General features: G+C 40.3%; 1 long non-coding RNA gene across 3 annotated transcripts; it reads right to left on the bottom strand.

Annotated features, from left to right (window-relative positions):
- Positions 1-438: 438 nt before the first annotated feature.
- Positions 439-27,680, bottom strand: LOC123465808. Of its 3 annotated transcripts, none has more exons than XR_006641121.1 (6): positions 27,322-27,680; positions 26,823-26,909; positions 22,431-22,481; positions 21,774-21,946; positions 20,103-20,178; positions 439-674 (listed from the first exon to the last, which is right to left on the bottom strand). It is a non-coding gene; the product is annotated as an uncharacterized LOC123465808 (long non-coding RNA). The 3 variants fall into 3 exon arrangements; XR_006641120.1 differs by lacking the exon at positions 439-674 and adding an exon at positions 17,910-19,281; XR_006641122.1 differs by lacking the exon at positions 439-674 and adding an exon at positions 19,288-19,871.
- Between the last annotated feature and the right edge of the window lie 53 nt (positions 27,681-27,733).

Below are 27,733 nucleotides of genomic sequence, written 5' to 3'. Positions count from 1 at the left end.
GTTCATCATTCTCGTAAAATTGTTTATAGCATTTGTTAGTCAGCAAACGATCCCCTTGCCTGTCTTCCCCCTTTCATCCCTTCCACTCCTTCACCCTCCCCTTCTGAAAATATAACCATTAATTATTGTTTGTTTTGCTCTGACAGAAATTTGTGTTTTCTTTGGGAGAGTAGGATGAATGTTTTTGTGCCTATGACCCATAGGCACAATATTGACAGTGTGCGTACCTGCGTGTTCAGTCGCTTCGAGTCGTGTCCAACTCTGTGGCCCCTGAACTGTAGCCCACCAGGCTCCTCTGTCCATGGGATTCTCCAGGCAAGAATACTGGAGTGGGTTGCCATGCCCTCCTCCAGGGGATCTTCCTGACTCAGGGATCAAACCCACATCTCCTGCACTGCAGGTGGATTCTTTACTGCCGAGCCACCAAGGAAGCCCAATAGTGACAATACATCCTTGTATTATTTCAGAAACATACTAAACACTTTAGAGAGCAACTGATCACAGTGGGATGTAATCCCGCAATAAGCTCTGGATTCCCTCCCACCCCCATAGCCTCATAATTATTAAAGTGTGTGTGCAATTATGGGGTGTGTCTTTAGACTAGATTGGAATTCTGTCTTCAATACTGTACAACCACAGGCAATTCACCATCCTCTCAGCTTTGGCTTCCTCATCTATAAAAAGAAAATGATAATGTTTATCTCAAAAGGTGGGAATTAAATGTATGTAAAGCATGTAACAGACACTCTAACATAGGGTAGGTGTAGGGACATTCTCTGACACAAAGGGAAATGTGAATTTCCTTTCTAAATTTGTTCTTTCCATGGGGATTTATAATCCAGTAGAAAAAGCCAAGACCTCAATAGATGAAGTAGACACTAAACATAGTCAAAATGAATTTATCAAACACACAGCACATACCATGAGCCAAGCGCTCTATTAAAAGCAGTTTACAAACCCAGGGATCAAACCCAGGTCTCCCACATTGCAAGTAGATTCTTTACCAGTTGAGCCACCAGGGAAGCCCTTACGAACATTACCTAATTTAATTTTCACAATAGTGTGAAAGTACCTTTAACTTTCACAGGTACTTTTGTAACTGTTTTAAGATGAGGAAACTAACATCCCGCTATCCCCACAGTTAGGAAGAGGCGAAGCCCGAGCTGTCTGGTACCAGTGTCCATGCTTATAATCACCGTGTCGTAATTTTCTTACTTATGCCTTGCACATGGTAGGAACCAAAGAAATATCTTCAAGTCTACCCTAACTTTTCTGACCAAATCAGAGAGTAGTGATCACACATTCCCAGAAAAGCACCTTTTACCTATTCTTTGATCAAAACAATTGACTCCTTTGCAGACAGGCTAAAAGTCCAACCCAGCCTGGTGCAAAGGAACAAAACTAGTGTATTTTTTATTTTTTTTACTGTCAAGAGGCTAGTTCCAGTGACTCTATAATAATAAATATCTTAGAATGTGAAGAGGTTGCCTTTTTTTGAAGGTCCCTTTAGACTCCACAGATTCTCTCAGAGAGGTATCATTTGGTAAGACCCTTTTATATTTGCTTTCTTATTTAATTCTCACAATTACCTTACAAAGTATCTTTTATAGACCTAATTTATACTGACGGAGAAATTGGAGCTCATAAATGTTCAATTCCCAAGGTCACCCTAGCCAGGAAGTATTTAGGATTTGAACTTTGAATTGTCTGAAGCCACTGATGCTTCCATTGTTCTCCTCTTGGAAATATCTATACGACTGCCCTTAGCACCTGTGGATTCAAGAGTTCTGAGTACTTGTGTGAATCCAGGTGTGCTCATTTAAAAGCACTCTCTGTTCCCAATCAATGAAGGAGTAACTCTGGCAATAACATTTCCTCTTAATTCAGATCATTTTAAATCTCCAGGACACCAAGGTAGCAGCAGCTCTGGTTTAGTCATGATAAGGGACAGAAAATATTTTGTTCTACCCAGTCTGTGACTCTATCCATCAACTTAACGATACCAAAATACTTCAAAGGTTCAGACAGCTAAAGAAAGACTAACTGTAGAAGCCCTGGGCTTCAGTTGTATTTAACCCTGATTCAATAATATTAACAGCTCATCTTGCTGGGGAAACTTTTGTTGTGAGTGACTCTTTTAGACATTTGAGGATGTGGCTAGGAATATACTTTATAACCATAGTGTTGATATTTCTTATTGAAATCATTAGAGACAGTGACTTAAAAATTTTTTTATTGAGGTATGGTTGATGTATAATATTATATGTTTCAGGTGTATGACCTAGTGATTCATGATTTTTAAGGCATGCTCCATCTATAGTTATTATAAAATATTGGCTATATTGCCTGTGTTTTACAGTATGTCCTCATAGCTCATTTGTTTTCTGCATAGTAGTCTGTACCTCCTAAAACCCTACCCTTAATTTGCCCCTCCCTGCTTTCCTCTCCCTGCTGGTAAACACTAGTCTGTTCTTTATATCTGTGAGTGTGTTTCTTTTTTGTTATATTCACTAGTTTTATTTTTTAGATTTCACATATAAGTGCTATCATACAGTATTTGTCTTCCTCGGTCTGACTTATTTCACTTAGCATAATTACCTCCAAGTCCATCCATGTTGCTGCAAATGGCATTATTTCATTCTTTTTTTTTTATGCTATGCTAAGTCACTTCAGTTGTGTCCGACTCTCTGCGACCCCATAGACGGCAGCCCACCAGGCTCCCCCATCCCTGGGATTCTCCAGGCAAGAACACTGGAGTGGGTTGCCATTTCCTTCTCCAATGCATGAAAGTGCAAAGTGAAAGTGAAGTCACTCAGTCGTGTCCGACCCTCAGTGACCCCATGGACTGCAGCCTTCCAGGCTCCTCTGTCCATGGGATTTTCCAAGCAAGAGTACTGGAGTGGGTTGCCATCTTTTTTTACGACTGAATAGTATTTCATTGTATATATCTGTTGTTGTTGTTGTTGTTCGGTTGCCAAGTTATGTCTGACTCTTTGCAACCCCATGGACTGCAGCACACCAGGCCTCCCTGTTCCTCACTATCTCCTGGAGTTTGCCCCAGTTCATGTCCATGTATGTATCTATCACATTTTTGTAATCCATTCATCTGTTGACACTGCCTTTCCTTGAAGTAAACAATGTAACCATTAGAAGTTCCACAAATTTACATTTTGTTTTTTGGCTGCGCTGGTTCTTGCTTGTGGTGCACGGTCTCTTCTTTCTGGTATAGGCTTCTCTAGTTGTGGCACGTGGGGCAGGCTTAGTTGCCCCTTGGCATGTGGGATCTTAGTTCCCCAGCCAGGGATCAAACTCATACCCTGCATTGGAAGGCTGATTCTTAACCCCTGACTACCAGGGAAATCCCCACAAATTTATGTTTTTAAACAGAACCTCAAGTCTGTTCAAAAAGAAATTCCAAAACAATGTCATTTACTGTGTTGAAGTACAGTTGATTTACAGTGTTGTGTTAAATTCTACTGTACAACAAACTGATGCCATTGTACACACACACATTGTTTTTTAATATTCTTTTCCATTAGAGTTAATCATAGGATTTTTTTTTTTTAAATCATAGGATATTGAATATACTGTACTATACAGTAGGGGATTCCAAGGTGGCTCTCGTGGCAAAGAACTCACCTGCCAATGCTGGAGACGTAAAGTGATGCGGGTTTGATCGTTTGAAATCTCGGTCGGGAAGATCTCCTGGAGGAAATCATGGCAACCCACTCCAGTATTCTTGCCTGGAAAATTCCATGGATGGAGGAGCCTGGCAGGCTGCAGTCCATGGAATCACAAAAGAGTCCAACACAACTTACCTACTAAATAACAATGGCAAAGTCTCTTGATGTTCAGTTAAGATGCTGTCTACCCCCCAATTTTTTAAGCGATGGGTTTGGGTTTTATAATTATTTTTAAAAATATTTATCTTTTAATTTATTATTAATTTATCTGGCTGCACCAAGTCTTAGTTGTTGCATGAGGGCGCTTTAGCTGCCACATGCGAACTCCTAGTTGCAAGGTGGGATCCAGTTCCCTGACCAGGGATCAAACTCCAGCCCCCTGCATTGGAAACTTGGAAGTCTTAGCCAGTGGACCGCCAGGGAAATCCAACTCAAAAAACTGAATGGGAATAACTGAAATATAACAGTGTTTCTTTTGGGTTTATAGTCTGTAGGCAATTAATCATTTTCTTCTTTTCTGTATTTTTCAGATTTAATGTAAATACTCATTAATGTATTTAATGAGAATGCATTAACTTTTAATTGTAACTACATACAAGTTTTGTAGTTTAAAAATTAGATCATGATTTCTAAGCAAGTATTTTAAAGAATACTAATCTATACACATTTATTCATTGTTCTTTAAAAATTTTTTTATTTTATATTGGAATGTAGTTAATTTACAGTGCTGTATTAGTTTCAGGTGTATAGCAAAATGATTCAATTACACATACATATATATATTCCATTTCAGATTCTTTTCCCATAAAGGTTTTTACAGGATATTGAGTAAGGTTCCCTGTGTTATATGGTAGGTCCTTGTTGGTTATTTATTTTATATATAGCAGTATGTATCTGTTAATCCCAAACCCCTAATTTATTCCTCCTTTTCCCCTTTGGTAACCATAAGTTTGCCATATCTGTTTTGTAAATAATTTCATTTGTATCATTTTTTAGATTCCACATATAAGTGATATCATATGATATTTGTCTTTCTGTATTATTCTTATATGTTTAATTTAATAAGGTCCTTATCACCACTAACTTTCCCTCTATTTCTTCCAGTTCAGAGCTGCTTTCTCATTTAATGCTTTTCAGTTAATGGTGAATGACCTCTTGGGGGTCTGAGTCTTGATACCAGCTTGCAACATCCAGAAAATAACGTCAAACCTATGAATTCACTGGGAGAAATCTAAAAGCGAGTGGCTTCTGCAGTGGCAAAGAATCTGCTTGCAGTACAGGTAGCTGCAGGAGACACAGGTTTGATCCCTAGGTCAGGAAGATCCCCTGGAGAAGGGAATGGTAATCCACTCCAATATTCTTGTCTGGAGAATCCCATGGACAAAGAGCCTGGCAGGGTCCATAGGGTCACAGAGTTGTTCACGACTGAAGCGACTTAGCAGGCACATACACACAATCTGTTTGTAAATACACCTTCTCTAATTTTGAAAGCACCAACTGTTTCCTGTTGGGATCTTCACTATTATGCTTCTTAATGTTCGTTTTCCCCTTCTTTGGAAGCAGAATGCTCATTTTTACCTGAGTTCATTGTTACACAGAGAAGCCTGGCAGGCTACAGTCCATGGGGTCGCAAAGAGTCGGACATGACTGAGCAACTTCATTTTTATTGTTACACAGCTGAAAAACTATATTTCAAGTTTCCCTTGTAGCTAGGCAGAGTCACAACAAGTAGAAATGGTATAGATACTTCTTACATTTTTTTCCTGGTATGTATATTATTTTTGAGGCTTGAGATCTCCATTTACAGAATTTAGTTTATAACAGATTCAAAAACCAAACTTCTTGACCTCCCAATGCTAAAAAACTAAATGTGCAAAAGAACTACTATTAAATAGCACATAAAAAGCTATAAATTATTCTTCAGTTCAGTTCAGTCTCTTAGTCGTGTCCGATTCTTTGCGACCCCATGAATCGCAGCACGCCAGTATCTTTCTAAAAGGCTCATCCTTCTCTAGTCTTCCACCCTGCTCTCTAAATGATAATATGATTCCTGGAGCTCTAGCATATATTTTGGAACATGAGGGTTAGAGTCACACACTAGACTTGGAAGAATAGAATGTTAGAACTGACCAGGGTCTCTGATAAGTTGATAACTGGCCATAACAGCCTTGAACTGCCTCTTTCACATGAGAAATAAACTCTGTTGTATGAAGTTTTTCTGTTACGTACAGCCGAACAAATTCTAAATAATGTATTTCTGGAACTAAAATTTTATATTGTGGTAGCTACCTGTTTCAGAGAAGGCAATGGCAACCCAGTCCAATACTCTTGCCTGGAAAATCCAATGGATGGAGGAGCCTGGTAGGCTGCAGTCCATGGAGTCACTAAGAGTCGGACTCGACTGAGTGACGTCACTTTCACTTTTCACTTTCATGCATTGGAGAAGGAAATGGCAGCCCAGTCCAGTGTTCTTGCCTGGAGAATCCAAGGGAGAGGGGAGCCTGGTGGGCTTCTGTCTATGGGGTCACACAGAGTCGGACACGACTGAAGCAACTTAGCTGCAGCAGCAGCAGCTACCTGTTTACATAACCCTTATCACTCACTAATGTATTTTTTTTTTATTGCCTGTTTCCTTCCACTACAACGTAGGCTTCTTAAGGGCAGGGCATGTGTGTGTGTGTGTGTGTGTGTGTGTGTGTGTGTGTGCTCAGTTGTGTCCAACTCTTTGCGATCCTGTGGACTATAGCCAGCCAGGCTCCTCTGTCCGTGGGATTCTCCAAGCAAAACTAAAGGAATAGGTTGCCATTTCGTCCTCTAGGGGATATTCCTGACCCAGGGATGGAACCTGCATCTCCTGTATTGGCAGGCAGATTGTTTACCACTTGAACCATTAGGAAAGCCTTTAAAGGCAGGGACTCGGCTTATTTTGTTGTATCCCAGCCCCTAAAGCAGAGTTCACCATATAGGGGCTCAATAAATATTTGTTAAATGGTGTCTGGTGCAAACTGCAGATGTGGGAACTGCTGGTTGAAGGAGTGACAGCAGGAAGTATAATGCTTGTATTCATTAACTTACGTGAAAGAAAGTGAAAGCGTTAATTGTTCAGTCCTGTCGGACTCTTTGCGACTTCATGGACTGTAGCTCACCAGGTTCCTCTGTCCATGAATTCTCCAGACAAGAATACTGGAGTAGATTGCCATTCCCTTCTCCAGGGGATCTTCCCAACCCAGGGATCAAACCCAAGTCTCCCACATTGCAGGCAGATTCTTTACTGTCTGAGCCACCATTGAATGATAACAATTTAGTCATACTGTTTCACACTTCCTTGCCTTTGCTCCAGCTGCTCGTTCTGATAAGAATGTCTTTTCCCTTGTCCACCAGTCATGCTCCTACTTATATCTCAAGTTTTAACTTAATCACCACTGCCTCTGGGACACTATCCTTCAATCACCACAAGAAGAGTTGATCTTCCTTTATTCAACTGTATTTCCAATTCTCAATTGAATTATAGCACTTATCACCCCACACTACAATTAATTTTTTACATCTCTGCCTCCCCAACTAGACTCTGGACCTTGAGGGTAAAGTCTATGACTTATTTATGTCTGTTTTTCCCAGTGCTTAGTCTAATTCCTGGTTCATGCTTGGGTGCAGTACATGTTTGCTGAGTTGTTAGCAAGATGACAGGTCTGAGGCTGTGATTTGCTTCTGCTAATTGCAATAAAACCTTAAAAATACTTTTGTATTACTTGATTTATGGGGGAAAAATTAACTGTATTGGATCAGCTGAAGGACAGTCTGGATTCTAGTCCCAACCCCAGAACTTCCTACCTAATGACCTCTTTGAGTGTGTTTCACCTCTTTGAACATCTACACCTTCGTTGATAAATCGGGATGTGATGATCTCACAGGGCTATAATGAGGATCAAGCCAGCAACTGTGGGTAAAAGCTTTTTGTAAATGAACTAGTAAGCTTCATGCAAGAACAAATTTAAAACTGCTCAAGTTCATGGGACTTCCTTGGAGGTCCAGTGATTAAGACTCCATCCTTCCAATGTAGTGGGTGCAGGGTCTGTTCTGCTGGGGAACTAAAATCCCACATGCTATTGGGCTTGGCCAAAAAAAAAAAATTTTTTTTTTAAAGTGCTCAAGTTCAGAGTTTGTCCTTTTTAAAGTAACAATAATCCCCAGAAAACTCTCCTCCCTGTCCTCTGGGTACAAAGATAACTATACTATACTATGCTATGATAGATAACTATCTTAGGTCTCTTCTCCTTATTTCTAGAGCCTCCACAAGCTGAAGCAACTTTCAAATTTTGAGGCCCCTCATCTTGAATCAGTCTTCTCCCTCAGATATAGCTAGTATTAGGGATACTTACGGAGAAGGCAATGGCACCCCACTCCAGTACTCTTGCTTGGAAAATCCCATGGACGGAGGAGCCTGTTAGGCTGCAATCCATGGGATCACTAAGAGTCGGATACAACTGAGCGACTTCACTTTCACTTTTCACTTTCATGCATTGGAGAAGGAAATGGCAACCCACTCCAGTGTTCTTGCCTGGAGAATCCCAGGGACGGGGGGCCCTGGTGGGCTGCCGTCTATGGGGTCGCACAGAGTCGGACACGACTGAAGCGACTTAGCATAGCACAGCACAGGGATATTTAAATTTCATCTAGAATGAACATTTATAAGAAAGCCTTTCCTTGCTCCCTGAAGATTCAACACTAAGAAGTAGCCAAAAGCTGAGGTCTCGTGTGCTTGAAACCTGGGCCAAACAGGAGTTCCAGCACCTGGAAGACCCCTCCCCTCAGCCTCTGAAAACTGGGCCTCTGAGTATCCTAAGAAACGTAACACTCATTTTTGTGTTTCTCTGGTTCTTTTGGTCTCACCTTGATTTGCTTTAGCAGGCTAAAGAATCCAGCCACTCAGTTAATAAGAGGGAATTGTTATGATTTAAAGACTTTTGGGAAAGGAAGAGGGGGGCATGAGGAGATGACAGATGAAAGAAGTGCCTTCTAATTGGTTACCTTTAGAGGTGTTTCCATGGGCCTCACCTAGGGCTATAGTTAGGATCAAATGGAAAGATGGGATCATTAACTCAGCCCTGGAATGCAGTCTAGCAGCACTGATAAGATGCTGCTAGACTGGCTGCTAGAGACTAGACCTCTCCATTCCTCTGGGCTGGCTGCTCACAAAGGGTTTGTGTTGTTAGAAGTGGTGAGCATTTTGTGAATTTCTCCAGTGTTCCTACCGCTTCTGTTTTCGTGATAGTTTTAACTACCTTTCCCTCTTTATGGGGGAAACAAAACAAATGAACAAAAACGGACCTTTTTCTTTTATGGTGCTTCTAATCTCAGATTAGTTTTTTGGACTTTAAAGATTTCCTTTCCAGGCCATATGTGCCTGGACAAACACAGGAACAGCTGTGAGGTTCAGGTTTTCAAACCTGCTCCATTCAGAGGATTTCTACCACATTTGCCATACTCAGTCTCCCATATACTTCCTCACCTTCGCCCTCACTATCACCCCCCACCCAGAATGCTTGTGGGGGTTAATCTCTTATTAGTCTTAAATCATTCTAGGGACTTGGCAGTCCAGTGGTTAAAACTTCGCACTCTCATTTCGTTTGGGCCTGAGTTTGATCCCTGGAAGGGGGAATTAAGATCCCTGCTTGCCGCCTGGCCAAAAGAAAAAAAAAAAAAAACATTAACCAATGATACCCAGTTCTCAAAAGCCATCTCAATTCAATTCAACCTTATTCAAACTACTATCTATTGGGTAGTAAGTTCTGTGTTAGACTATGGGAGCACAAAGGTTATGGTGGTTTCTGACCTCAGGGAACTCACGTTCTTGGAGGGAAGGAAGGCAGGAAAACTCCTTGAATACAATGTGATCAGAGACATTACTTTTAGCCCCATAGGAAACACATATGCCTGAAAGGGTTTAGGGCAACTCATATATCATCCATGAAACTATTTTGAAGTATTCAAATGCACATTTATGTATATTTTCTTAAAACTCATTATAGTAAGCATCAGTTTTTTTTTTTTTTTTTTTTTTTTTTTGGTATGTCACAATTGGATTTAAGGCCCTTGAGTTTAAGAACCATATATATTTTTTTGTATCCCACCCATGGCACATATGGAAAAGAAAATGGCAACCTACTCCAGTGTTCTTGCCTGAGAAATCCCACAGACAGAGGAAGGATACCTTTGGGCTATAGTCCATGGAGCCGCAAAACAGTTGGACATGACTTAGCGACTAAACAACAAACAAACAACGTGGCACATAACACTCAACGATACTCATTTGCCTTAATAGCTGGTTGCTTGATGTGCAGAAGAATGGAGTTGAAGAGAGAGCTTGGACTGGGCAATCCGGCAGTGCTAGGTTCTAATTTTAGCAGCGGCATTTGTTAGTGGTAGACTTTGGCAAGACATTTAGCCTCTCTGAGTCTCACTTCTTCTTCTTAAAATGGAGACAAGAACATCTTCCTCTCAAGTTGTTATGATTTTTATTTGATAAGTGAAGTGTTTGGTTTTAAAGTAGAATTCTCTTTATTCTTCCTCTTTTTTCTGGTAGGACTATTGGAAAGGGGATAGTCCTTTGCACCTTTTCACAGACAATGTGACATTATTTTTTAAAATGAAAAAATACGGACACGGGCTTTAAATCTTGCAAAGCATAGAAATTAAACCACATCTAGCGACTCATATAAGATCGTAAGCTTCACAAGGGCAAGGATCATGTTTATTTTGTTCAATACTGTCACTTCTTTATCTCACACTGTGTGCGTGCATGCTAAGTAGGTGCAGTCGTGTCCAGCTCTTTGCGACCCCATGGACTTTAACCCACCAGCCTCCACTGCCCATGGGATTTTCCAGGCAAGGATACTGGAGTGGATTGTCATGCCCTCCTCCAGGGTATCTTCCTTACCCAAGGATCAAACCCACGTCTCCTGCGGCTTCTGCACTGGCAGGCTGGTTCTTTACCACTAGCGCCATCTGGAAAGTCCTTCTCACACTGCTGCTGCTGCTGCTGCTAAGTCGCTTTCAGTCATGTCTGACTCTGTGCGACCCTATAGACGGCAGCCCACCAGGCTCCCCCATCCCTGGGATTCTCCAGGCAAGAACACTGGAGTGGGTTGCCATTTCCTTCTCCAATGCATGAAAGTGCAAAGTGAAAGTGAAGTCACTCAGTTGTGTCCGACTCTTAGCGATCCCATGGACGGCAGCCTACCAGGCTCCTGCATCCATGGGATTTTCCAGGCAAGAGTACTGGAGTGGGGTGCCATGGCCTTCTCCGCCTTCTCACACTAGGTGTTCAATAAAAATAAAAGGAAGGAATGAATAAATTGATAATAACACATTTATATAAAAATAAAACAGCTCACAAGAATCAGTTTGAATTTATTTACTTATTGACTGTGCCATGTGGCATGTGGGATTTTAGTTTCCCTATCAGGGATCAAACACATTCCCCTTGCAGTAGAAAGGTGGAGTCTTACCCACTAGACCACCAGGGAAGTTTCCCAAAAAATCAGTTTACAATATTTGGATATTTTAAATTTGGATTGTCTCAAAAACCTAGATCCAATCTTTATACTTCTGACCTCAATATGACTGCCTGTGGCACAAACCCATGGGTCTAATGGAGTTTGATTCAGGACAGTTGGCAGTAGGACTCCAGAGTGAAGAAGTTGTTCCTGACAGCTCTATAGCTGAAGGCAGAATAAGCCCAGAAAGGGCCGTTTACTACACAGTGAGAGAAAGGGCCGTTTACTACACAGTGAGATCTAAAACATGCCCCAAAATATCAATTTTGAGAATAGGAAGAATAACACTATCTAGCCAACTTTTGTCTGAGAAAAGGTAAAGCTTTTGACTGGTTAAGGGGCACAGTACCGTGTGTCTATGATATGTTCTAGTTTTCAAAACAGTTTTATACACATCTTGTCATTTGATCTCTATAACAACTTTGTGGATTAAGTAGTTCAGTAAATATTTGAGTGTTTTCTAGGTTCCAAGTACTATGCTTAGTACCTTAGGGCATTACATTTGGCTAAGTTACTGTCTTTTCTTTCCAGTAATAATAATAATTACCATTTATTGGGCTTTTTCTACTTGTCAGACACTATCTTGTTATTTTTTTGAAATATATCATCATTTTAATCCTTAACCTATGAAATTGGCATTATTATTTGCTTATTTTAGATGTAAAGAAAATGATGCTGAGATATTAATAACTTGTCAAGTTCACATAATTAACAAGTAAGATTAACAAGTAAATTAATAAGTAGATATGGGATTCTAACCTGGGTTTACTTGATTCCAAAGGCTCTGTTCTCTTAACAAGTTACAAAAAATTCCTAGTAAATAATTTGGCTGATAGTTTCTCACTCCTCAAAGTGTCTCAATTCCAATGTGAAATAATAAAGGATACATTAATTATTTTATTTACATATTTTATTTTGGCTGCACTGGTTCTTTGTTGCAGTAGCAGGCTTCTCTAGTTGGGGCAGGCAGGCTTAGTTGCTCTGCAGCATGTGAGATCTTAGTTCCCTGGCCAGTGATCCAACTCTCATCCCCTGCATTGGAAAGTGGATTCTTAATCACTGGATCACCAGGGAAGTCCCAAGATATATTAATTTAAAATTGCTAAATGTTATAATAAGTGGTCCTAGTTAAATAGGCATTCCTTACACCAACTTTTTTGGAGACTATTGATCAAAGCTTGAAATGCTTAATCCTTGCACCAGGAATAATTCTACTTTAATAATTCTACTTTAATTATTGACTGAATCCAAGTAAGCAAATATATGATAACATTTTAGGCTAAGTTCCTCCTGAAACAGTTTTTGGGACAAGGATTTGAGTGTAAGCAGTTTATTTGGATAGTGAACCCAGAATCACTTGTGAGGGACCAAAGGGAAGGATAGGTGCAAGATTAATTAACAGATCACTACCATGGGTAACTGGGGCTCAGTCCTGCTCAGGGGAACTATGCAGAATTTGCCTCAGAGGTGTCTCACCCAAGAAAGCTGAGGTAGTTATCCACAAATTCTTTGCAGCCAAAGATGGAGAAGCTCTATATAGTCAGCAAAAACAAGACCAGGAGCTGACTGTGGCTCAGATCATGAACTCCTTACTGCAAAATTCAGACTTAAATTGAGGAAAGTAGGGAAAACCACTAGACCATTCAGGTATGACCTAAATCAAATCCCTTACAATTATACAGTGAAAGTGGCAAATAGATTCAACGGATTAGATCTGATAGACAGAGTGCCTGAAGAACTACAGACGGGGGTTCATGACATTGTACAGGATGCAGGGATCAAGATCATCCCCAAGAAAAAGAAATGCAAAAAGGCAAAATGGTTGTCTGAGGAGGTCTTACAAATAGCTGAGAAAAGAAGAGAAGCTAAAGGCAAGAGAAAAAGGAAAGATATACCCATTTGAATGCAGAGTTCCAAAGAATAGCATGGAGAGACAAGAAAGCCTTCCTCAGTGATCAATGCAAAGAAATAGAGGAAAACAATACAATGGCAAAGACTAGAGATCTCTTCAAAAAAATTAGAGATTCCAAGGGAACATTTCATGCAAAATGGGCACAAAAAGGACAGAAATGGTGTGGACCTAACAGAAGCAGACAATATTAAGAAGAGGTGGCAAGAATACACAGAACTGTACAAAAAAAAATCTTCATGATCCAAATAACCATGATGGTGTGATCACTCACCTAGAGCCAGACTTCCTGGAATGCAAAGTCAAGTGGGCCTTAGGAAGCATCGCTACGAACAAAGCTAGTGGAGGTGATGGAATTCCAGTTGAGCTATTTCAAATCCTGAAAGATGATGCTGTGAAAGTGCTGCACTCAATATGCCAGCAAAGTTGGAAAACTCAGCAGTGGCCACAGGACTGGAAAAGGTCAGTTTTCATTCCAATCCCAAAGAAAGGCAATGCCAAAGAATGCTCAAACTACCTCACAATTGCACTCATCTCACATGCTAGCAAAGTAATGCTCAAAATTCTCCAAGCCAGGCTTCAACAGTACATGAACCATGAACTTCCAGATGTTCAAGCTGGATTTAGAAAAGGCAGAGGAACCAGAGATCAAATTGCCAACATCCACTGGATCATAGAAAAAGCAAGAGAGTTCCGGAAAAACATCTACTTCTGCTTTATTGACTACGCCAAAGCTTTTGACTGTGTGGATCACAATAAACTGTGGAAAATTCTCCAATAGATGGGAATACCACACCACCTTACCTGCCTCCTGGGAAATCTGTATGCAGGTCAAGCAGCAACAGTTAGAACCGGACATGGAACAATGGACTGGTTCCAAATTGGGAAAGGAGGATGTCAAGGCTGTATATTGTCACCCTGCTTATTTAACTTCTATGCAGAATACATCATGTGAAATGCCAGTCTGGATGAAGCACAAGCTGGAATCAAGAGTGCCGGGAGAAATATCAATATTCTCAGATATGCAGATGACACCATCCTTATGGAAGAAAGCGAAGAGGAACTAAAGAGCCTCTTGATGAAAATGAAAGAGGAGAGTGAAAAAGTTGGCTTAAAACTCAACATTCAAAAAACTAAGATCATGGCATCCAGTTCCACTTCATGGCATCCAGTGCCACTTCATGGCAAATAGATGGGAAAACAATGGAAACAGTGAGAGACTTTATTTTTCTTGGGCTCAAAAATCACTGCAGATGGTGACTGCAGCCATGAAATTAAAAGACTCTTGCTCCTTGGAAGAAAAGCTATAACCAAGCTAGACAGCCTGTTAAAAAGCAGAGACAGTACTTTGCCAACAAAGGTCTGTCTAGTCATAGCTATGGTTTTTCCAGTAGTCATGTATGGATATGAGAGTTGATCCATAAAGAAAGCTGAATACCAAAGAACTGATGCTTTTGAACTGTGGTGTTGGAGAAGACTCTTGAGAGTCCCTTGGACTGCAAGGAGATCCAACCTGTCCATCCTCAAGGAAATCAGTCCTTAGTGTTGATTGGAAAGACAGATGCTAAAACTGAAACTCCAATATTTGGCCACCCGATGTGAAGAGCTGACTCTTCACATTGGAAAAGACCCTGATGCCGGGAAAGACTGAAGGCGGGAGGAGAAGGGAACGACAGAGGATGAGATGGTTGGATGGCATCACCAACTCAACGGACATGAGTTTGAGCAAACTCTGGAAGTTGGTGATGGACAGGGAAGCCTGGCGTGCTGCAGTCCATGGGGTGGCAAAGAGTTGGACAAACCTAAGCAACTGAACTGAACTGATCCACAAATCCCCATCCGTCATCGGATGGTGAGCACTGGGTGTTGATGCCCTACCCAGGCATGATCCAGACTCTCTCCTCCCGCTAGGAAGTCTAAGGCCAAGTCACAGGTGCCTGAAGTAGAAAGAGATCCTTTAGTGTAAAAAACATTGAAGGCCAAGGGAATATCTGTGGGCCACCAACAGCTCTGTTGTAGTATATTAATAGTCTACAGAGTTTTATTCAGGTCATTGTGCATAATGGCTAAACCTGTGTGTGCTCCTACGGATTGTAGCCTGCCAGGCTCCTCTATCAGTCAGATTCTCCAGGCAAAAAGACTGGAGTAGGGTGCCATTTCCTCCTCCAGGGAATCTTTCTGACCCAGGAATCGAACCTATATCTCCCGAATTATCAGGTGGATTCTTTACCACTCGTGTTCCCTGAGAAGCCACAAACACTATAAACAACCTAAATATACTTTAGAGGGGATTGGCTCAGGATATTTTCTGAATAACCTTATATTATATAATTTCTGTCATGCTTTTTCTGAGACATAAAACCAGGAGTCCTTAACCTGGTCTGGAGGGTCAGAGAAGGCCTCCTTAGTTAAGTGACAGTAGCTACTTGTGTGTTGTAGGGAGGAAATGCTCTGGGAAGCAATTCAAGCTGAGGAAATGGCATTGCCAAAGCCCTGAGGAAAGAAAATGCTTGGAGCTCTATTTACATGGGAGCGGATTAGAGAGCCAGGGTCAACTGGCTTCCTGAAGCTCAGTGGGAGGCAAAGGCCAGAGATGGTGGGACCTCAGGATCAAGGACTTGATGCTGGGTCAATGGGCAGCCAGGGAAGGGTTTAAGTTTCTGCAGTAGATGTTTGGCAAGATGGCTCCACCTGCAAGAACAGAGAGTGGGAACCCACACTATGCTGCTCAGCTTCTGAGTTCTTTGCTAAATGAAGAATGTGAGTGAGGCTGTCAAGGGTATATTCCAAGGTCTGTGACAGGCTGATTATTGTATTTAAACAAGAAAATGACATATTCATTTCAGATTATCAGAGATACTTTCCATTTTTATTACCTAAAAAGGACTTTGTTAATGTAAATTTTTAACCAAGAGCTTTGCACACAGAAAAGACTTCATCAGTATGGGAGTTTTTAAAAACTAATATTCAATATATTAAGATGACAACTGAAAAAACTTAATTTTCAAAAATTGTCTTTGAACTCATAATAATTTCTATTATTTTATTTATATATCAAGAAAATGTCAAAAATTGCCTAATGAATATGCAATCAACTTCACTTGAGTAAACAAATCTTCATCAAACAGTTACTTAATTGCATTTCTTTAAACCTTTAAACTGCATTTGTAAATTTAATACATTCCATTTTAAACACTTTAAATGTTTGACCTTATAAGCAAAACTTTTCCACGCTCTCAGTTCTCTTAAATATTGCAACAATATTTATGAATAGTCAGAGAAGGCAATGGCACCCCACTCCAGTACTCTTGCCTGGAAAATCCCATGGATGGAGGAGCCTGGTAGGCTGCAGTCCATGGGGTCGATAAGAGTCGGACACGACTGAGTGACTTCACTTTCACTTTTCACTTTCATGCATTGGAGAAGGAAATGGCAACCCACTCCAGTGTTCTTGCCTGGAGAATCCCAGGGACGGGGGAGCCTGGTGGGCTGCCGTCTATGGGGTTGCACAGAGTCGGACACGACTGAAGTGACTTAGCATAGCATTTATGAATAGTAAGATTATTTTATAAGTTAAAAATCAACCACAAATTTTTGTTTGAAAACGGTATGGTTATGTCTCAGATTCTGTAGAATGCTAAATTTTCTAAAATTGCAAACAGTAGTTTTTAAAAATGAATTACTTAAATTGATATAATATTCAATTTATTTAAATAAAACCACTCATTTTAAAACAATGAGAATTATTTAAGCATATCATAAAAGGTATAGAATGAATTATCTGAGGCATTGTGTTACAATTCTGGTTCAGAGGCAGATATTCTTAGAGAAGGTTGAAATTGTTAAGGCCTTAGAATTGTAGCAGGGAGAGTAAAGATATATCAAGGATGGTGAAAGTAAGACCATGTAAAATGTTTTACAATCAGAATTTTCCTTTGATTTAAAAGGAAAGGAGTAAACAGAAGCATATGAAAACCCTGGCTCCTCCAAGATCATAGGGCAGTTGATTTTTCTGTATTAATCTGTAAATGTCAAAACAATTTTAAAAATGAACAGTTACTTGTGTTTATAATAGAACTTTCTCTGAAATTTTCTAGATGGTGACAGTATATAGGCGATCAGGAGTCCAAAATAGAGTGCATTCACAGAATTTTTGCAAAAGGTTAAACATTTTTCAACAGAAAGAAAATGAAACAAATCTGCTGAGAAAATGATACACTTTAGAGCTAGAGTGTTATGTTGCTAACCAGATCAAGGTGTTTCTTATCAGCTATACCAAAATGTTTCACATATTGAATCAAGGTGATTGGGAAATAATGGCTATAAATTTACTGAGCTATATTTAAATATTCATGTTTTCTTTTATGTCTGTAGTTCCATTTTGTTTGTTCTTTTTAGAGATTCATTTCTTTAAAATATTTATCTTTCATTCATTCTGTTCATCAAATAATTTTAATGTATTTACAGTAGTTATATTAAAGTTCTTCCATCTTAATTCAACATCTGGGTTGTCTATAGATCTGCTTCTATTTTCTATTGATTTTTTTTCCTCTTGATTTTAGAAGGCGATGGCACCCCACTCCAGTACTCTTGCCTGGAAAATCCCATGGATGGAGGAGCCTGGTAGGCTGCGGTCCATGGGGTCACTAAGAGTCGGAGATGACTGAGCGACTTCACTTTCACTTTTCACTTCCATGCATTGGAGAAGGAAATGGCAACCCACTCCAGTGTTCTTGCCTGGAGAATCCCAGGGATGGGGGAGCTTGGTGGGCTGCCGTCTATGGGGTTGCACAGAGTCGGACACGACTGAAGCGACTTAGCAGCAGCAGCAGCCCTGTTTCTTCTCAAGTCTTTTAATTTTAATTGACGTTATCCAGACAATGTTTTAAAAGACCATAGATACTGGAGTAAATATTACCTCCTCTCCCCTAGAAGACACGCCCTTTCTTCTGTTAGGCATGAAGGACAAGGACCTGATCACTTTGGTCCAAACAATAGTTGAGGCGGTCCAGGATAGTTTACATCTTTAATTAGTTTTGTTTCATTTCTTGTTTCAAACGTCTTGAGGGAAAGATGAATTGTATGCAAATTAGAAGATTCAAGTAGTATGTTTTGACCTATGTACCACAAGATCTTGTCTTTGTCATCTAGTCCAGCCTTAGGTTTCATGCCTTGCCACACACTCAGCAAAAATCCTGCTGCTGGGTCTTCTTGTCTTTCATGATTCAGTGTGTATTGGCAAAGGCACCTTTGAGCTGCTATACCCAGTAAGGGTGAAAGCTGAGGAAGGCAACCTGGGGCCAGAGGAAGGTGGTGGCTTGTATTGGCTGCAAACTCATACTACTGCACTATCTTGCTCCCTTCTCTCTCAAATAAATACCAGATATGTACAGATAGTATTGCCAGTGAGCATCACTGACTCAGTGGACATTAATTTGAGCAAACTCTGGGAGATAGTGGAAAACAGAGGAGCCTGGTGTGCTACAGTCCATGGAGTTGCAAAGAGTTGGACATGACTTAGTAACTGAAAAACAACAAGTATACAGATTATTCCAATATGGGTTTAATTTACTTCATTGTATCTATGTTTACCAACCCAAGGAAACTGGGGCTACCAGTTCAGCAGGATGAGATTGTTTATGGACCAGAGATTTTGTGTTGTATCTTGGACTGCATCTACCCAGAGTCATTATTCTTAAGCCATTAAGGAGCACATTGAACTCTTTGAAAATGATATGATAGATCGAATCACTGCTCCCCATGCTTCATGAACTTCCTGTATTACAGTTCTACATCCACATACTTATATAATTTTTCAGTGTCTCCTACTAGAGGAGGCAGAGGACATCTCCCCTCACCCCAACCTATGATGTATTTGCCTTGTAACTTGGTTTGGTCAATGAGATGTGGGCCAAAATGACAAGTATGCCAGTTGCAGGCCGAGATCTCAAGAGGCATCTTATGTTTCAGTTTACTCTCCTGGACTCCGGTGACCCTTCATGAGAAGAACATGTCCCAGGTAGCCCCTGGTCCAAGGAGAATGAGGAAATATGTGGCATAGGCTTGAATCCAACCAGCAGCCTGGAATCAAGCCTAACTGATTCCTGTCAAGCCTGGCAGAGCCACATCCAACCTACAGATCAGTGAGAGAGGAAATAAATATTTGCAGTTAAAAGCCTCTAAAAGTTTAATGTTGACTGATATGCAGCAAAAACATTTTCAAGCCAATGATTAGTGTTAAACAATTTTTTTAAAGTTTATGATGATTTGGCTCTGTGAAATTTTCTGATTTGTCTTAGGTTTCTTCGTTTGAGTGATCAGGTAGCTCATTTATTTGCTGTGTGATTGAATTGACATTATTTTCAGATCTTTGTCTATGTCCATGATTGTTATGATCATTCTAATAACAGATGCAAAGTAACTGATGCTGATAACAGACGTAAAGTAACTGCAGTTATCAGGATGTTTAGATTTCATGTATTTAATTCTGAAGCAGCTTAATAAAACTGTGTATTTGAATAAAAGATTTTTAATTGTTTTATGTTTTTCCTATTGTTAAAAAAACAAAGAGTTTTTAGGGGCTTCCAGGTCGCAAAGAGTTGGACATGACTGAGCGACTGAACTGAACTGATGGTGGTCCGGCAGTTAAGACTCCATACTTGCACTGGAGAGGGTGTGGGTTCAGTCCTTGGTGGAGGAATTAATATCCCACATGATGTAGCCCTCCCATCAAAAAAAACATAGAAGAAAAAAAAACTTTTAGAATAATGGCTTTATCTCAGAATAAAAAGACATTATATGTAATTCATTAAGCATCTTTCAGGACTTGTGGAAAGTATGTATACATATCATCGTTTTCTTTAAAAAGAAATTTAATTTTTTTCATTAATACTTTCATAAGGTGGAAAGTTCCAAAGGCAAAAAAGAGAATGAAGTGAAAAGATTTCTTCTTACCCTGTTTCCCATGTTGCCCTGTCCAAGGGCAATTACTGTCACCCGTTTCTCTGGTATATTCTTCCAGTGATATTATCTGCACATATAAACATGTACATCATTATGTGTGTATATTGTGTTTCCCTGATTTTTAAAAACCAATGTAGTATTAACATTGGTTAATATAATGTGACAACCTAAATGGGAAAAGAATTTGAAAAGAAGTGGATATATGTATAATTGAATCACTATGTTGTAAACTGGAGACTATCACATTGTTTATCAATTATACTCCAATATAAAATAAAAAGAATAATATTATATTAATCTATAATGGAAAATAATCTGAGAAAGAATATATATTCATACATATATAGCTGAATCACTTTGCTGTACACCTGAAACTAACACATCATTATAAATCAAATATACTTCAATAATAAATTTTTAAGAAAAGAAAAAAAATGTGTTTAGGGAATTTCCTGGTGGTCTAGAGGTTGAAACTCCATGCCTCCACTGAGGAGGGACCCAGGTTCCATCCCTGGTTGGGAAACTGAAATCCCACAAGCTGTGCTTGTAGTATGGCCAAAAAGAATTTAAATTTTTAAAAAATATATTTTTAGATTAATATGTAAAGGGTTTATTATTGTATATTAAATGAATAAATATTTTTTATGTCTAAGTTCTAATTTCTAAAATGATAAATGTTACTATATGTAATCCATATAAACTAAAGATATTTGGGGGTCCTCAAAAAATTTCAAGAGTGTAATATGGTCTTGAGATTGAAAAGTTTGAGAACTGCCCTTCTATTGCACAGATGTATGGGCTTTCTTTGTGGCTCAGCTGGTAAAGAATCTGCCTGCAATGTGGGAGACCAGGATTTGATCCCTGGGTTGAGAAGATCCCCTGGAGAAGGGAAAGTCTACCCACGCCAGTATTCTGGCCTGGAGAATTCCATGGACTGTATATTCCATGGGGTCGCACAGAGTCGGACACGACTGAAGCAACTTAGCAGCAGCAGCAGCAGAGCAACTGTCACTTCACCATATTTTAGTCTGTCCCACGACAATGGACATTTCAATTGTTTTCAGTATGTTGCTACTTCAAGCCATGCTGGAATGAATAACCTCCTGCTGCACGTGTGCTCAGTTGCTTCAGTCGTGTCCGACTCTTTGCAGCCACCAGCCTCTTCTGTCCACGGGATTCTCCAGGCAAGAATACTAGAAGGGGTTGCCATGCCCTCTTTCAGGGCATCTTCCCCACATAGGTATCGAATCTGAGTCTCCTGCCTCTCTTGCATTGCAAGCGGATTCTTTACCCACTGAACCACCTGGGAAGCTCGAATAGTCTTCTACACACTTTATTTCCCAAATGTGAGTAAATTGGTTTTGTGTGGAATTAGAAGTGAGATTGCTAGGTCAATGTACCAGGACAAAGTCCACAATAATATCTATCATCTCATTCCATCCTTGTAATTACCTTATAAGGTAAGACTTGTCAATAATTCCCTCTTACATATGAGAAATCAGAAGTTCAAAGATGTTAGATAATTTTTTTTAGAGTCATTGGGTTAAGAATCTGCTACAGGGAAAGGAGTAAAACTATTTTATCAGCCTCCATGCTTTGAACCACTATTCTGAGTTATGGTTTCTCTATGCAGTACACACTCCTTCAGTTTAATTCACTTACCTGATAACGGGCTCTGTTCTTGCCTTAACCCAAGTTATTTCTTGGCACAGAACAGTCCTGAAATTAGATGAACTGGCTTCTCAGAGCAGAAATCACCACCAGAAAATGATTTAAGTGCTAAGAAGAACAGGGCTTTTTATTTTGACTCACAAGAATTTCCGCCACCAGGTAATCTGGGAAATGAATTTTAGAATGTGATGCAGTTAAAACTAAAGCACGTAATTCCTTTTTAAAATCTATATTTATTTATTTTTGGCTGTGCTGGGTCTTCATTGATGTGCGAAGGCTTTCTCTAGTTACGGGCAGAGCAGGGGCTACTCTCTAGTTGCAGTGTGCGGGCTTCTCTTTGCAGTAGCTTCTCTTGCTGGGAAGCAAGGGCTCTAGGTGTGTGGGATACTGAAATTGCAGCTCGAGGGCTCTAAATTGCAGGTTCAGTACTTGTGGCCCATGGGCTTAGTTGCTCCTTGGCATGTGGGGTCTTCTGAGATAGGACTGAATCCATGTCTCCTGAATGGGCGGGCAGATTCTTAACCACTGGACAACCAAGGAAGTCCTAATTCACATAATTCTCAGAGTAAACTTTATAACCAAAACTATATGTCAAAATTACATTATGTATATCTACTTTCCACCCCATGAAACTTACACTGTAGTTACCTTTGTTTAAGCAGCATCACTTTTTTTCTTAAATACACAAAAAAGGCAACCCTAAGAGTTTTGAAAGAAATAATTTCGATTATTTATAAATATATTTGAAAATACAAATAAATACATTTAAAAGAAATATAATAATTTTTTTTTAATCAGACCTGGCACTCACAGAATTATCTTTTGATACAAAAAATCTGGCCACTCCCCAATAAAAATCCTTCAGTGGACTCCCATTTCTTATACTTCAAAGCGCATTAAAGGCCATTTGCAACTGCTCTTAGCTCATAAATTCTCCTACACATATATTTTTGATCTGTTTTAAAATAGTTGCAGATCTCAGAGATTTATTTCCTTGTTTGAACAGGTTACTTCAAATAGGTTGTACATACAGTGAAACCAGCAAAACCTCACTTAACATAGGCCATAAAACTTTATATGTGTAATATTGCACTCTTTTTCTCTGAGAAGGTCTCCAAACTGTGTATGTTTTGGGACCCACGAAACCTGGATCTACCTGTCTTTTTGCTAGGAATGCCTTTTTCCAAATGCCATGCCTTTGAAAACTGTCAACTGTTAACAAATCAGGGAGGGCTTACCTGACCACTCCAGTCTGATTTACATGCTTCTTTCACACTCACAGTTTATGTTGCTATCTTGTCACACTGTATGGTAAGACTCTTGTCACGCTGGTTTAATTGCTTATCTCACTCAGCAGACTATGACTCTTTCTCTGTTTCCTCTCTCTATATATAAAAAATATAGACTACATATACACAATGTGGCTTCCCAGGTGGCGCTAGTGGTAAAGAATCTGCCTGCCAATGCAGGAGACATAAGAGATGAGGCTTCCATCCCTGGGTGAGGAAGATCCTCTGGAGGGAAATGGCACTCCACTCCAGTACTCTTGCCTGGAGAATCCCATGGACAGAGGAGCCTGGTGGGCTACAGTCCATATGGTTCCAACCAGTGGGCGCAACTGAGCATTTGAGCACATATACAATGTAACTATCTCCATGAAAGCAGGGGCCATGTTGAATGGACTAATGAAAAAAATCAACTTTTTAGCAAGAAAATCTAGCTACCTATAATCTGTTATGAAATAACATTTTGGAGGTTTTCTGTTAGTATATATTTGCTGCATATTCTTTTGCTTTTTTCAAGCACAATTGGAAAGAAATGCTGAATGGTTAAAAATAAATATATGGGAGTAAAACTTAAATTGAGAAATTATATCATCATATTTTTCTGCAAACAAGTGAAAAGATTGCTAAAAGTAGGGGTGTTGGCAAAATTTCTAAGGCCCCAAACTATGAACTGATTTTTGGAACATGGTGATCACATCATTTGAATTGTCAGCCTCTTCCCCCTGATTATCTCTCAACTCCATAACATCAAGTCCAGCCTCAGCCTAGGTTCTCAGCTGACCTTGTATTTGCCTATTTCAGCTAGTGGAATACAACAGTGGACAAACAAGGCGAAACTGAATTCAGAAAGTTTGGGTCTGTCAACAAGTGTTCTTTGAATATTTACTATACGCCAGTTTTAGAACCTCGTTTAGAAATACCAGAATTGCTTTATTCTTGAGAGCTATATTTCTAAGCCATAAACTTTAAAAACAAATACTTTGAGTTACATAGTTTTAGGTCTGCTCATGAAAGGATGTCCATTATATTTTGAGTTTGAAAAGTAATGGACCCATTTTTGTCAAGATCAAATATAATATGCTGTACATATCATATTTATGCATACGTTCATTGAAAAAGGCATGGAAAATACATTATATACTGAACAGTAATTATCTTGTGGCCAAGGGCAGAAAGTGGAACTTTCTTTCATTTTTTAATATTTAATTATTTGGCCACACTGGGTCTCAGTTGCACCACTCAGGATCTTCCATCTTAGTTGCATCATTCAAGATCTTTCGTTGTAGCATTCAGAGTCTTAGCTGTGGCATGTGGGAATCTAGTTTTCTGACCAGGGATCGCACCCCAGCTTCCTGCCTTGGGAGTGTGGAGTCTTAGCCATTAGACTACCAAGGAAGTCCCTCATTTTTTATTTATATATTTGTACTTGAATTCTTAAGAATAAGCATGCATTACTTTTGTGATTGTAAAATGTCTAAATAACAAAGAATGTTTAAGTGGATACAAATTTTCTTCATGTTTTGAGCAGTCATGTGATAAGTTGCTTCAGTCACCTCTGACGTTTTGCGACCCTATGGACTATAGCCTGCCCAGGCTCCTCTGTCCATGGGATTCTCCAAGCAAGAATACTGGAGTAAGTTGCCATGCCCTTTTCCAGGGGATCTTCTGATCCAAGGATCAAACCCGCATCTCCTGTATCTCCTGCACTGCAGGTGGATTCTTTACTACTGAGCCAATGGGGAAGCCCTTGAGCAATCATATACATATATATATTTAAAATATGCAAATATTTTACATATATACATACACATGGGGCTTTCCCCGGTGCTCAGACAGTAAAGAAATCTGCCTGCAATGTAGGAGACCTGGGTTCGATCCCTGGGTTGGGAAGATTCCCTAGAGAAGGGAATGGCTACCTACTCCAGTATTCTTGTCTGTAGAATCCTATGGACAGAGGAGCCTGGTAGACTGCAGTCCACGGGGTTGCAAAGAGTTGGACATGACTGAGCAACTAACATACACACACACACACACACACATACATATACTCATGTATATATATATATATATATACTGTAAATATTATCCCTGCATATTATTTATACAAACTGGATTCACATGTTAAAGATAATATTTCACCTGCTGGAAGTGCTAATTATCTGTTTATAAAGGGGTTGCTTTTTAATTCTTATTCCCGTATTTCCTTTTGACTTTTTATGTTTACTGCCACTGCTAAGTCGCTTCAGTCGTGTCCAACTCTGTGCAACCCCATAGACGGCAGCCCACCAGGCTCCTCCATCCCTGGGATTCTCCAGCCAAGAACACTGGAGTGGGTTGCCATTTCCTTCTCCAATGCATGAAAGTGAAAAGCGAAAGGGAAGTCGCTCAGCCGTGTCCGACTCTTAGCAACCCCATGGACTGCAACCTAGCAGGCTCCTCCGTCCATGGGATTTTCCAGGCTAGAGTACTGGAGTGGGGTGCCATTGCCTTCTCCGTTCTATGTTCAGTATATGCATTTTAGTCTGATGACATCATTTACATCAAAAAGGTACCTGATTTCCTAAGACAGAGGTTTTTTTGGGGAAGAGTTAAGTCCTCTTGTAAACACTGTGAACCAAGGGAGGAGTTTATTTTCCTCAAAAAAAAAAAAAAGAAAGAAAGAAAAGGAAAGAAACAATAACCAGTTGGTTTGATTTTTTACAATAGCTCTGGGAAACCCACTGTTTCCTGGTCAGGTGTAGTACTTTTTCCATTTTATTCCATGAGATTATAATTGGGCTGTAAGTATGATAAGGGCCAGGCCCAGCGCCTATCATGGTCACCGATGAACCTAGCATAGAGATGGGCTTAATGTAGGTGCAGAGCGCATTAAAAGAACTGGCGTTGAACCTGTCACGGGAGAAGTTTCATGCATTCATTTGTGTATTTAGAAATACTGATGATCTCGTTCGTGGAGTACATAAAGTAAAAGTGTATTCTTGTAAAGGAGGTAATTTAAATACGATTGTACAACACGCTTGAGTTTTCCTCGTCTTTTGTGGGTACATAGATTTGCTGATTTATATGCTAAGCATATACTGTTTACTCTCTGTGTAGCTTCGGAGGGACACAATAGAAGCCAAATCAGAGCTATGAAAACTTATTTTTTAAACGTTCACTTGGTTGTTAAGATGATTTAAAAAATAAGGAAAGACAAGGTATTTTCTGTAACTAAAAGTTTAGTAACTAAGTTCAGCTTTAAAATTACAAGGAAAACTATTAGAAGGGCTGTTTTACTGCGGACATGTGCCTTGAGAAAAGAGGAACTTTGACAGTTTCTCAATTTTAACTCTATTATAACTAAGAATCATCACTAACAATGGTATTGAGATTCATAAATACTTATTCAACAATATTTAGTAGCTTCAAATAACAAAAAATAAGTTCTCCTCCCTAGGCTTTCATTCATTTGCGGTATGAAAAACACATGTCAAAACAATCTTGTACACTTTAAATATGTGCTATTATGAATCAATAAGCCTCAATCACGCTGCTGAAAAACCCCAAAAAGAAACAAAAAGAAACGAAAATGTTAACTTTACATAGGACAAATAAAGGAATTACTTCATTTTAAGAGCAGTTTTCTTCTGGGGAACAAGTACCTCTGCAGAGCCTAGTAGCCTGAGGGCAATGCACATTTTATGTAATTAATACCTATTTTTTTTTCCAGCCTACATTTAGATTACTATCTCGACTCAACGAAAACAAAACCCACCATTTATTGTGTTCTGTGGCAGCTCCTCCGCACTTGAATGCTCTGTGTTTTGCGTCATTTCCAGCCTCCAAATAGGACTTTAGAAACCTGGGAAAAGATCCTTTCAAGTATTTATGTAGTATTTCTTAGGTGACCCAAACTGCGAACCCTAGGGGTGTTTCGAAGGGGCTATCGGCTCGGGGCTGGGTGAGGCTGTAGTGAGAAAGCTTTCCTAGAACTCAGGACTGGGTTCCCAAATATCTCCTCCACATGCCTCATAGAAAAGCCTTCCTCTTTTCCTCTCTGTCTCTCACACATACACCTTCTAAATCAAGGGCTTCAACTCTAGACAGCCAACCGAGGTGTTTTTTGTCTGTGGCAGTGGAAAGCAGCGCGCCGGGGCCGAGTCTAGGGGCTCTTCCCGAGCTTCCGGGTGAAGCCGGCGCTTCCCTCCGGCCCTCGGCTCTGGGAGGGGACGGTGGGCCGCGACAGCGGGGCCCGCCCAGGCTCTCGGGAGTACCTGAGTCGCAGGACTCGCCGGGGGTAGGCGGGGCGCACCAAGCGCCCCCTCTCGGTTCAGCCCTGGCTTTCCGCCGCGGCCGCCTGGCTGCCGGAAGGGCTGGTGATTGACAGAGCGCCTCAGCAGCCGGAGCGATGCGGAGGGAGGGTAGAAGAGCCGGCCGCTGAGAGCTAGCCTTAAATCGGTTGGGTTGGGCCTCGGGAATAGCCTCCCCCGGGCCCACTGGCCTCCCTGAATGGGTTGTTATGGCAACAAATGACCGAACAGTCCCTTACGAATCGGCCAATGAGAGAGGCCGTCTTTTCCACCCCACTTCTGAGAAATAGGTGTTGCGAAAGCCCGGGTAGGATCCCGAGAAGAAGGTGGTGCCAGGACGTTCAGCGGAAGGGCCGGGGGCGGGGCTTATGACGTT

Source organism: Bubalus bubalis, chromosome 5, assembly GCF_019923935.1.
Source record: "Bubalus bubalis isolate 160015118507 breed Murrah chromosome 5, NDDB_SH_1, whole genome shotgun sequence".
NCBI classification, from domain to species: Eukaryota; Metazoa; Chordata; class Mammalia; order Artiodactyla; family Bovidae; genus Bubalus; species Bubalus bubalis.
The sequence above is the reverse complement of the archived record's forward strand: the minus strand, read 5'-3'. Positions and strand labels throughout refer to the sequence as shown.